Genomic DNA, 13,119 nt, shown 5'->3' with positions numbered 1-13,119 from the left:
CATATCCCTAAATGGTCCCTCAAGGATTAAACTCACAACCCTGGGGGTAGCAAGCCAATGTGCAAACCACTGAACTATCCCTGCCCCCATAGCCCATGGTAAAACTGGCTGCATTTAGGGGTGAAGGAAGGATCAGCCTGAGCGACAGGAAAGTCGTTGGGGATGGAAGGTACAGAAGATGGTAATTCATGCTGCCCAGTCTCTCCCTATCACTGGGGCATGTGGAGATTTGCATTTCTCCCATGAGCTTTCCTACCTTTTGTACAATTAGGCCCTGGTATTGCAATCAGCTTTGCATGGGCAGAGCCTGTGCCCCCTCCTGGAGCTCTATGGAAGTCAACAGTGTTATGCTGGGACAAGAGTGTGTCCACACAGAGCTCATGGCAGCACTGAGGCCCTTAGTTTGTGGTACTTCTGTGGGTGTTATTGCTATGAATGGGGCTGAATGCCAAGACTATTGTTTATCTAGGATCATGTCATTCTGTATTTTTCTGGACACTTCAACCCAACCATCTTCATTGACAAGAGCTGGGCAAATAATTGATTTTTTCTGTTCACTGGCAATGCTGCAAAATTGGGGTGGGGAGAGGGGGAGGATAAATTTCTGGTCAAATGAAACATCTGATTTTGAGTCATTTAAGCTTTCCAAGTTTTTTTAAATAAAATCAGTATCGAACTCGAGTCATTTTGAATGGAAAAATTGAAATGTTTTCTTTAGAAAATGTCAAAAACAAAACACTGAAATCTTTTCAAACCTTGAATTTGGTTTTGGTTTTTACAGACCTAAACACTTTGCCAGAGCTGATATGAATTTGTGAAACAGTTGAATTGTCCCAAATCTGAATTTCTAACAGGAAAAATTTGTAGTTGAAAAATTTCATTCTGCTCTACAGCTGACCCCTGTTTTCATTGGATCCAGACGGTGCCTTTTCCACCTCTCGCCCGGGGTGTGAGCCAAAACCCAGCAAAGCCCGGGAATCTTTCCACTGACTTCAATGGCTTTTAAATGAGGCGTGGATGAAGGCAAGCTGGCTGGAGCTTCATCAGCCGAGACAGAGATGATGCTGCGGGAGGCCAGGATGAATTTTGTCGGCTCCCTCCAGAGAAACATGTGCCAACCTTTCATCAAAAGAGTTTGCTGTCTAGGAGCATGGTTTGGGCCTCTGGCCTCTTTCTGCCCCTGCAACACCAGGTAGCAACGCTGGCTAAGAACACGCCATCTCCTGGCTAAACACAGAGAGGAGAGTCTCTTTCTCTGGGAAAGGGGCCTTTCTGGAATGCTGACACCTACCAAGTGACCGGGGCACAACCTTTAGAAGCACTTGTGCGTGTCACATGACCTCCTTACTACACTGTCCTTTGCTCACCTCAATGCTGGATCATTATATTGTCCTCTAGTTAGGGCTCCCCATGGAGACTCTTCCCACCCAGGACAAGGCTGCCCTGAGTGAACCTGCCATGCTTGTGCTCCAGACTGCTCTGCTGTTTGTAATTCAGAGGATTGGTGTTAATGCAGAAAGCCATATATGCTCTGAAATCTAGCTACTGTGGGGAATGCAGCCATGAAAATGTGATGGAGATATTCTGTTTCCTTTGATCTGTTCCTTTAAAAGCAAGAAGCTCTCTCTGCTCTCTGGGGGCCAGGGATATAGGCCATTCTTGGTGGAGGGCCCCCAGCTCCCCGGATTTTTTGCTTTATTAGACGTGGTTTGTGACAGGTGGAGTGTATTGACGTTTAAGCACAAGGCAATCCAATCTGAGAGGCTGTTCAGCAACCTCCACACCACTAATAAAATATCAGACGGAAGCTGAAGAGGATCGAGATAAAAGAACTCAGGAAGAGACACTAAGGTCCTGCCCTAAACTAAATGGATGAAATCCAGCTGGTAACTAACCCCATTGAGCTCGGTGATGTTGTACCAGGGACATGACCCTGCATGTTGGAACATTGGCTGACCTTGTATTTTGGATTTGTGCTGACAATTTATTATCCCTCTGTCAATGGGGAAACTGTGGCACAGAGGGGATAAGTGACTTGCCCAAGGCCACACGCAGAGTCAATGGCAGTCATGGGACACAGAACTCCTAACTCCTGCTTTGTGTTCTAACCTTGGAACTGCTCCCGCCCTTATCATCCTCCTTGGCCTGGAATCAGACTGGCCACTCTTTTTTTTTAATATTTCCAAAGCCTAAATCACAGCATCTCGCCCTGCCCACCATCCCTTTTTATCCTATAACAAAGATGGGCTGAAATTATTTTCCCATACTGCTTTCGTCTCATTTTCACAAGGGATCTGATGGAAGCCCCTTTCCGGAGCCATTAACTAGACAAGCGATTAAATATTGTTATAAGCTGAATGAAACCTGTAATGGGTTGGGTTAAAGCTGTGTATTGTTTTGGGTGGGACTGTGAAAGAACACACAGATACCAAGGTCATTGAAAGAACAAAGAAAGAGGAAGGCCAGGTCTACTATAAACTTACATTGATCTAACTACTTCTTTCAGGGGTGGGAAAAATCTTCTCCCCTGAGCCGCACAGTTACACGGATCTAACCTCCAGTGTAGACTGTGCTAGGTCAACAGGACAGCTTCTCCCATCAACTTAGCTACTGACGCTCGTGGAGGTGGATTAACTACACCGAAGGGAGAAGATCTCCTATTGGCTTAGTAGCATATTCACTGAAATGCTACAGCAGCACAGCTGCACCAGTGCAGTGTTTTAAGCATAGGCGTGGGATCCAGTGCAGGAGGTGCTGCAGCACCCCCAGGTTTTACGTGGGGCCCTGCTCCTGGCTACACACTTAGGATCCCGGCTGCCTGCCTCATGCTCAGGGCTCCACTTCTGGCCCCACACCTGAGGCTCTGCCCCAGCTGTGGTCCCAGCCTCAGCCTTCTTTCCCCTGTCCACATCCCCACCTTCCTGGATCCATGGGCCTGCTCCTGCCCCAGCTCTAGGGGGCGACAGGGACACGGACAGGAATAAGGGGGGCTGTTGCTCCCCCACTATACAAAGTGTTCCGGTGCCCCTGGGTTTAGTGTAGACCTGCCCAAAAAAAGGCAAGTGAAGCCAAGCAGGGGCCTGTAACCACAGTGCTGCTGACCCTGGAAGGAAAACCTAGACAGCTTTTGGATCTGTTGTTGGCTAAAAGGATTTGAGTGGCTGGTCAGCTCAGAAACTGCTCCTTTTTGTTCTTGGTTCCAGTTGTGTTCAGAGACACAGGACTTTGCAAATGAAACAAGACTGTATGAAAGAAATACCTGGCTCTGACCAATTTCTACTCCCAACTGGGACACGCACACAGCCCCAAACGCTGACTAGCCACTTAGGTCAAATAGGGGCATCACTGGTGCTTGCTGTGGGATTTAGTTTCCAAGGACAGGGCATGTTAGTGGGGATTCCTGGTGGACCAAGATGGAACAAACAGTGGAGGTGCCTGAAGAAACCCAAAGTAGCCAGCAGGCTTTAAAGCAGGAGCTAGAAACTTTGCAAAAGGATTTAAGCCAAACCTAGAACAAGAGCTGGAGGTTTCCCGGAAAGGCCTCAAGGACTTCCAGGCTGAGATGCGATCCCTGTTGGAGCAGCAACTACAAAGGGCCCAGAAAGCCTGGGAAACCCCACTGCAGCACAGCTAGACTGGAAGGGTAAAACGGACTGATGAGGTGACCAGCAATCACACTGCCATACACCAGAGGTTTTTCCACCAGATAATGCAGATCAAACAAATTTTAGCCAATCTGGAACTCGCCAACTGCAATGAGATGCAGCAAGGACTTAGGAAGCTAAAACCTCAGCTACAGAAGGAAATCAAAGGATCACTGCCCGCATCTGGATAAGGAATTGAGAGAGAACCAGAGGACTTGAGTAAGATGGGACACTAACAACAGTTTTCTAGGGGCCCAGAGGGAAGAGGTCTGGCGGTCCCAACTCAAATAATATAAAAGCATTGAGAGAAAAACTCCCTTTGTCTCGGTTCAAAATTATAGCCAGCTCAGGATATGTCCACACTTAAAACACTACAGCAGTGGCACAGCTGCCCTGCTGTAGCGCCTAAGTGAAGACACATCCAACAGCAACGTGGCGGGTTACCTACGCTGACAGGAGAACTTCTCCCATTCCTGTAGGTGTGGAATTTGGATCTTTTCTTGCAGCAGTGCACCAGAAAAGGAAGCAGCTGTGAGTGAGGAAGGTGGAAGCTGATCACCATGAGTCCTGTAAATACAGCTCCATGTCCAATATGTGTGATGAAAGAAGGGATTCTAATCTGGTCCGTTACTGTACTGAACGATTGGCACAAATGATCAATTTGGTTTGTAAAACAAGGGAAATTGGCAATAATGCAAGAATTAAGGGAAAAAGTTCAGTTAAATCTTAGCAATATAGGACTGGAAGGGACCTCGATAGCTCATCTAGTCCAGTCCCCTGCACTGAGGCAGGACTAAGTATTATCTAGAGCGTCCCTGACAGGTGTTTGTCTAATCTATTCTCAAAATCTCCAGTGATAGAAATTCCACAAGCTCCCTACGGAATTTGTTCCAGTGCTTAACTGCCTTTACAGTTAGCAAGTTTTTCCTAATGTCTAATCTAATTCTCCCTTCTTGCAATTTAAGTCCATTACTTCTGGTAATGTTCTCAGTGAATAAGGAGAACAATGTATCACCCTCCTTTTTATAACAATCTTTTACGTACTTGAAGACTGTTGTCAAGTTACCTCTCAGCTTTCTGTTCTCCACCCTAAACAAACCCAGTTTTTTCAATCCTCCCTCATAGGTCATGTTCTCTAGACCTTTAATCATGTTTGTCACTTTTCTCTGGACTGTCTCCAATTTGTCCACATCTTTCCAGAAGTGTAGTGCCCAGAACTGGACACCATACTCCAATTGAGGCCTTATCAGTGCTGAGTAGAGTGGAAGAATTATGTTTTGTGTTTTGCTTACAACACTCCTGCTAATACATCTTAAAAAGGATGCTTGGGGGTTTTCTGCAACGGTGTTACGCTGTTGATGTGTGATCCACTATAACCCCCAGTTCCTTTTCTGCTGGTACTGTGAAAAAATTGGATGATTGTTATAAACTTAAGGCAGGCCAAGAGAGACTGTTGCAAGCACCTAGTGAAAGCTTCTCTCCCAGTTTAGAAAATGAGGGGGACCCTAAGCTGGGGGGGGGGGAATTTGGAGGTACAAGTGTCAGTCCCACAGTTTTGTTTAGATCTGGGTGATTACACAACCGTAATGACAGTCTGGCTATTGAGTGTGTATCAGGATCTGTGTTGTGTGACATGGGCTCAAACATGACAGTTATTAGACTGGACACGCTAAAAAGGCTAGGGAATTGTGAATCCAAAACTGAGCCACCTCATTGACTCAAATGAAGTAGTGACTAGGGGAAGGGCGCCTGTCCAAAGACTGGGAAAACTGGGTTTCAAGATTGCACCTCTGAAATGTGAGCAAGACATCTGGGTGGCTGAAACAGTGGATGAACTAATAATTGCCTTGGATTTCAAGAGGGCCAATAACTGTCAATCAATGTCAGGAAAGAAGTCTGACAAATTCAGTGGGTGGAAATTCCCTTTAAAGACACGGCCCAAGCAAGATGAATGGTTTGTAGGCAATTGGTTTGCAGTAGGGAAGTTGTTCTTCCCCCTGCAGGTAGAAACCATTATAACAGCTACATGCTGTGTAGCTTTCCAGCAAGGGACAGGAGTGGCTGAAAGTCGTCCGAGACTCGGGCATTCAGGGGAATCTTAGTTGCTAGCGCTCCTGTGGATCTGAAAGGAGAACTGAGCACTGTTCATTTGCGGAACCTTTCTGACAAACAGAGAATAGTAAAAAAAAAAAAAAAAAAAAAAAAAAAAAAGGCGGGGTCGGGAGGGGAGCTGCTGTTGCAAAATGTGAAATAGTGGATCAGTTAAATACCAGTCTAGAAGAAAACTACAAGAGGAAAGATTGAGCGGGGGAAAGATGAGCTCCCAGAGTTTCTATTGGTCTTCTGGTGCAATGCTGTACTTTTAAATGGGGAACAGCAGCTTGAGAACCTTTCTGGTTAGCAACCAGGAGTTGTTTTCCTGACCTAACAGAGTCATAGGCTGTACTGCACTGGTCCAGCAGTTGGCTGAATCTGAGGCAAGCCAACCCTTTTAACAGCCGCCTCACCAGTTGCCAGTTGCCAACAGGGAAGAGGCACTATCGGTCATTGAGGAAATGTAGCAGGAAGGCATAACTGAGCCTTCAACCAGCCCTTGATTCTCACCCAGAGCTCTGGCCAGTTCCAAGTTCTGTGGGAGCTATAGAGCATTAAATGAAGGCACCTAAATGATTATTGTCCATTACCATGAATAGATGATACCCTGATGCTGTAGTAGGTTTAATCTGGTTTTCCACACTGGGTCTTAAAGGTGGGTATTGGCAAGTGGAAGTGAAAAACCTGCTTTCACAACAGGACCAGGCTTGGGGCAGTTTAAGAGCTGTCTTCTGGCTTGTGCAATGCACCAGCCACATTTGAGAGACGAATGGAGAGGGTCTGATATGCAGTGCCCCTCTCAGCCTGGCTGTTACGCCTCAATGATATTCTGGTGCATTTGCTAAATCATTTGTACAAATGGTCGGTGGTAAACTGAAGGTGGCCACTTTGAAACTGAGCCCAAAGAATTGTGAGTGGTTCCAAAAAGAGGTGCCTTTCCGAGTACAAAATATACCCCTGCACTCCTTGTGTTCAGGCACTAGCTAAGGACTTCTTGTATGGAGTTCTTGAAGAGCGACTTGGACTATGGAGAAACCCTTCCATGAAAAGTGGGAAAAGTTCAGCATTTTGCTAGGGAAAATGGGAGGCTAGCCTCTGATACGATGCAGAGACTCAAGGGTAGCCACGTGCGCTGACCCTCCAAGCTGCACACAACAATCTTCTGACATTCGAGAGCTGGAGCATGCCGGCCGGGGCTTCAGTCCTGCTTCTGTTGGAGCCCCAAGCCACTGCAGGAGCCCCTCGTGGGGCTGAAGCTCCAAGACCCCCCTCCCCTTTGGGCAGAATACGGAGGCAACATGGACGGAGCACATGGGGTCATATTCGCTCCCCACTTTTGCCAGGGTTTGCTGGCCCCGCTCAGTCACATGGTGCTGCAGGGCCCCCTCTCTGCATGGCAGCTGCTGGAGCCAGCAAGCTGGGAGCTGCAGGGAGAGCCTCTGCTTTTGCTGCTGCCTCTGCATGCGAGGCTAACGCAGCGGCCCCTCCCTGCAGCTCCCCGCTGTTGACGGCTGCCTCTCTGTGCAGTGCTGCTGTAACCCACACACCTCCTGGGTCAGGGCCGGCTCCAGGCACCAGCGCAGGAAGCAGCTGCTTGGGGCAGCCAATGGAAAGGGGCGGCACATCCAGGTCTTCGACGGCAATTTGGCGGCAGGTCCCTCCGTCCTTCCTGGAGCAAAGGACCCGCTGCTGAATTGCGGCCGAAGAATGAAGCGGCGCGGTTGAGCTGCTGCCAAAGTGCTGCCGATTGCGGCTTTATCCCCCCCCCCACCTGCTTTGCCACTTGGGGTGGCAAAAAAGCTGGAGCCAGCCCTGTCTACTCTACAGCCTTAGCTAGCAGCCAGTTGGCTTTTAGCTCACTCAGGAGAGGCTCATGCACTGAGGTCCCAGGTTCGATCCCGTCGGTGTCACGTGAACACCTGGGAGCTGCAGGAAGGAGCTGCTGAGGGTAAAGGAAGTGTGCCTGAGGGGGCATGACTCAAGCTATTGGGGGGAGGGACCTTTAAATTGTGGGGGCCCCTACTCTCAGCAGGCACCAGTTGTCTCTGACAGATACCCCCAGTCCCACCACCCTGCTGCAGGGCAGAAACCCAGAGCTCCCTCCACAAGTCTGGTAAGTGGTCGGGGAGGGGGGAGCTCTACAAGCTGCATTTTCTATGTAAAAGAGCTACATGCAGCTCACGGGCTGCAGTTTGGCCACCCACTCTCTATGACATGCAGTCACGTGAGGCAATGTTTAAAAGAGGGGACCTGGGCTGGTTCCACAGCCCTGGGAGAAAGGAGGGAGGAGCCCCAAGTTGTATATACCTTGGGAGAGATGCTACTCAGAAGTGGCTCAACTAAACAAAGTGGTATACTGGACACAGTTGGGTCCCAGGACTAAACCCTGAGTTCTCCATCAGGACCTTTTAAAGCAATATCAGGGGGATAGGATTTCTGCATGGCTGCCCCCACCCAAATCTGAGACTAACTGTGGACGCTGAGAAAGTTGTGACAGCAATGAGCCCTTCTCCCCACCACCTCCGCCCCCATATGAACAGAATGGGCAGTGTCTGGCTCAGCCAGCAAATTCCACAGAAACAATAGGCATTCCTCAGGGTCTGTCTGAAAGGGGCCCTTCTCTTGCAGATAAAAGGAAAGAGCAGAGACAAGCCTCAAAGAAAATTGGGAGGGAATAAAATTATTTTGGGTTGGGCTTTTTTCCTAAGGCAATCAGTTGAATTTTATTTAAAACTGGAGAGTAGTTACAAACCTTACCAGTGACTGCACCATCTAGTGGCCTGTTTTACAACTAACAATACTCTTGTGCTATTAAAAAGCTTTCCAGTTAAAATCAGACATAGACTATTATAGGTCAGAGTACAGCATAGAAACACATTGTGTTTTGTTTAAAATAATACCTGTAAAAAAGTGAGCAGCTCTGAGTATCAACCTCAGTCTTAACCCAGAAGCTTGCAGGAATCAGGAGGCTAGAAGCTTGGGGTTGCTGAAGTCTACTGCTTACTGACTGATACATGGAATTAACTAAAATTTAAAGGAAACTCAGCTATCTCCTCTGATGATAATTGGCAACGGGAGGTATACAGAATGGAGGTCGATGGGAAAAACAATACTTTTTTAAAACAATGCACACTAATGTATAAATATCTGTACTTTTTTTCTTCTTCCGTGTTCTATTTTTCTGTGTCTATTTTCTCCGCTGTAACCATGTTTTGGGTGTATGCAGTGCTACATAACCCAAAACATGGAGTCCTTTGCAGCATTACAGCCCTGCTCAGCATCTCAAGTCTTTGGTTTGTGAAAAATGTCAAGGTCAGGTTTTGTGCGTTCTTATTTTCCATGCACGTTTATTTGAAGACTAAAACTCTAGTTTTAATCTGTATTCTTTGTCTTGCAAATTCCTGCCCACTAGTTCAATTCTTTCTTTTAGTAAGCTGGCTTGTTCAGTGCTTTTGTATGCTTTACATTCTTCAGGAAAAAGTGGGAAAGGAAAAGCTTCAAACCTTCACGCTACATTCCTAATTTTGGGTTGCCCGTTAACCTTCCAAAGATGATAGTCAGCTCTACCAAGTCTGTTTTTATTAATAGCATATACAAGACTTGCTGCAAGAAGTGGACTTCAGATTTATCTAGTTCACTGACTTCAACTATAGTTGGGCTTGGTGCATTATCACCCAAGAACTTGAAGACCGATAGTGATTTTGTCTTTAGCAAGTGGGCCAAGAGAGAAACCAGGTTAAAGAAATTAGCAGCCAACAGGTTTCCCAAATCTTGGATTTCGTCCCACATATTGAACTGGAATGTTGTCTGAAATCTTCTATCATATTCACAAGACTTGTGAGCCTAATATGCATAAAAGGGGTTATATGTCTTCTCCTGTAGGCAGCAGTCTATGAGAACACGAACCGTCTCTCTAGCTGATCTTTAAGTCCAAGCTTCAGAAGTTTTTCAAATGCATCCAACAAGTCCTCACTACTCATCAAGACACAACAAATATTTCTCCTGATGTCCATGTTCATTCCCTGCTTACGAGCAAGCTCCAGTATCTTTGAACTCATCTTTCCTACAGGCAGTTTGTGATGAGTCTTGCTGTTGGTAACACCAGTCATTGGTACTCCACTCTAGGATGACCCTAGTATCCACTAACGGCCAACCCAGTCAGCATTGAGGGGAGTTTCCAATGACACACAAAGTTGAGTTTCTCTTCCAGAACCACTATGGTGGACCTGTGTTCTTTGCAGCTTGCCCAGCTTCTCAACTGGCTCAGGGTCGTAACCTGGGATTTTCTGTATATCATTGTTTTTTAGTGCCAGCATAGTAGTGTAAGCAGAGTCAGGATGAGCTCTACCCTGACATCTGGTGGTGAATTGTGGTGAGTTGTGGAAAAGAACTTCAGAGGCTGGTCTTGTTTGCATAGGCACACCCACTCTGCCTAGCGTGAGCCCACAGCTGCCCAAATGGTCATTTTGACTGCTGTGGGATCCCCAGTTTTTCTGTTATTGGGGCAGGAAGAATAAAGTCTTATTACCCTGATTATGTGAATCAAAGCCAGTGGAACTGTTTTCTGACAGAGAGACTCACCATCAACTAAGTAGCACTCGCTAGACAAGGGACATGGGTTCCAACACTCAGTGAATGGAGAGTGAGAGTTGTATAGTATAGTGTATCTGATGGCATAGGTTCCTGTTTGAGGGCCTGAAATACCAGTTGTAACTACTCTAATCTCTACCGTTGAATAGCACAGCTAATTTTGATTCTGTTAAGAATTTAGTTACAGGCTGCTGTGCTGAATTCACTTTGGGCTAATAGTGCACCAGATCTGGGGCTTCCCTACTACAAGCTGAAATTGCTAAAAAGCTAAAATTATTCAAGAGCTGAGATCACTGAGTGCTGTGTTAAGTAGTGGGAAAGTTGAAGATATATTGCAAGTAGCTGGTGAGTGGAGCAGTTTGTGGGATGGCTGGCACAGCTCATGGAACAGCTGGTGGAGTGGAGTGGCTCATGATGGAGGCTGCAGCAGAACCCCATGGAGAGGTGAGGCAGTTGGCCTTGGATCATGTAAGGTGCCCCTTAACACCCTGCGTGCCCCTTTCCACCTCCCCAATTTCCACCCAGGCTGTGAGGGGGGGAGGGTAAAACTCTGCAGATAAACTTTTGAATCTGGGACTGCACTGACCAGGGACAGAGACTTTTGGGTTGTTGGACTTTTGGGTGATTTTTGGGTTGCTGGACTGAAGAGACTTTTGGGACTTGGGGGTGGTCTTTTGGGTTGTTGGACTGAAGACCCTGAGGGGGAAAGGATACTGCCAAACTTACTTGGGGGTGGGTCTTTTGCTCATTGTTTGTGTTATGAATCCTGTTTGTGGTGTTTCCCCAACATGATGCCGCATTGTTTCCCTCCTGTATTAAAAGGATTTTGCTAAACTCAGACAACGTGCTTGCAAGAGGGGAAGTATTGCCTCTTAGAGGCGCCCAGGGGGTGGTATGCAATTGTCCCAGGTCACTGGGTGGGGGCTCAAGCCAGTTTTGCATTGTGTTATTGAAACGGAACCCTTGGATACTGAACCTGGCCCTTGTTGCTGCCAACTCAAACGGGCAGAAGGGTTATAGTAGTATAAAGTGAACCCTAGACTGGTCCTGAAATTTCTTCCCCACAGCATGTGCTTTGTTCCAGGCCAGCTCCTTCAGGGCCAAAGCATTATCTTTTCTCAAGGAAAAACTCACATTTTCCAGGTGGAGCAGAATCAGTTCAAAGCCCTGTTCTGTAAAACTGCTAATGAGCGACTTCAGAATATTAGGGATCAGCAGCAAATGCACTATGTGAAACTTATACAGACGGCAGACAGGTTATCCCATTCTTTCCTTTCAGCATCACTTTGATAGAATTCATCAAATTTCCTTACCACCACTTCCAAAAAGTGAGCACCAGCCTCAGTTCCCACGGGATGATGAAGAATGCTGTCCCAAATGACACGTGCCATCATCCATCTATCCAGCATGCATCATGACTGCAGTAACACAAGCATTCATAAGAACATCTGTTAGCATTTATTCCTGTCCTTGCTACTGTTAGCCATGTATATCTCTTCCAACTGTCCACTTATGGAGGCCAAATTTGGTTCACTCAACCTGCTAATTAGACCTTTCACTTTTTTCTTCAGCCTTCCCAGTTCTTCCTTCTTCTTTTCATCCACTGTCTCATCAGCTATTCTCACTGGAGGGGGAACACACTTTGGAGCCCTATGGCGAAAGCTCATCTCCTCTCTGGAGGTCTTGGCTTTGTTGGGTTTATGTATGCCACCAACCTCTGGGGACATGGAAAGATTTCTGCTTCCTTTCCTCTCATGCTCCCAGTTCCTTTCCACTTCTGCCTTCTCTGAGGTTTCTAAAGTGTTTTCTATCCTCACCTCCTCATCTCTGTCTAACTTCCCCTCCTCATCTTCCTCCTCCCTATCTAGCTCCCCACCTCTCCTCATTTAGTGACTCCATATTGATATCCTCCTTATCATCTTCTTCCCTTCCTTCAGATCTAGGTGCCCCTCATCTGCATCCTTTTCCTCTTTGGATCTAGATCCTCCTTGCTGCTCTCCTTATAGAGGCTGGAGAGGGTGGTCTCGGGCCCCAGGGCTTCCAGCATATAGCCCAGCCCATTCTGCGTGAAGCTGTGCAGCATGGAGGAGATGCCCCCCTCTTCCTGTGCTTGCTGAGCCCCAGACGCCGCTCCAGCTGCCGGATCCCCTTCTCCACGCTGACCAGCAGCAAGGCCTGTTTCTGTACAGAGGCCACAGCAGAGGCGCCGGGTCCCTGCTGGAAGAGCTGCTTAGCTTTCTCCTGGGAAAGCTGCTGGTGCTGGTCTCTAGGGGGTGATGAGGCCAGAACTGCAGCAGAGCAGGGGCATTTCTCTGGGCCCCTATCCTGGCCCTCTGGCTACTCACCCAGGCTAGCTCCTGCCTTGCCCAGCTCCTGGTGATGCAGGCAGCACTGGCAACTCCACTTCAGTCTGCACTTTTCCTTCCTCAGCTCGTGGTGGCTCTTCCTGCCCCAGCCCCATGTGGGTTGGGCTCCTGGCCCCACAGGGGAGGAGGAGGGTGGCTTCCAGCCACCTGTATGAACTCCTGCACCACCAGCCACAGCTTCTGCAGTTGCCTGCTCCCAGCGCGGCCTCCCCGGACTCCTGCTGCCTGCATTATGCTCCTCCCAGTGAGGCCACAGTGACGCAGCATACTACCTGGATGCCACCATCTTGGGTTGGTGATGTGAAGACATCTGGGCCGTTGTAAAGTTATTTCTATAGGGGATGGGTTTCAGGCCTCCTCTGGATGATGAATGAAGCTGAGGTGAGGGAGTGTTTTTATGGGCTGGGTTAAAACCCCATTAGATT

At 47.7% G+C, this 13,119-nt stretch overlaps 1 pseudogene; it reads right to left on the bottom strand.

The window, feature by feature from the left end:
- Positions 1 to 9,096: 9,096 nt before the first annotated feature.
- Positions 9,097 to 12,214, bottom strand: LOC115647673 (annotated as a pseudogene).
- Positions 12,215 to 13,119: the final 905 nt, after the last annotated feature.

Source organism: Gopherus evgoodei, chromosome 3, assembly GCF_007399415.2.
Source record: "Gopherus evgoodei ecotype Sinaloan lineage chromosome 3, rGopEvg1_v1.p, whole genome shotgun sequence".
Classification (NCBI taxonomy): Eukaryota; Metazoa; Chordata; order Testudines; family Testudinidae; genus Gopherus; species Gopherus evgoodei.
This window is presented reverse-complemented; position numbering and strand designations above follow the sequence as displayed.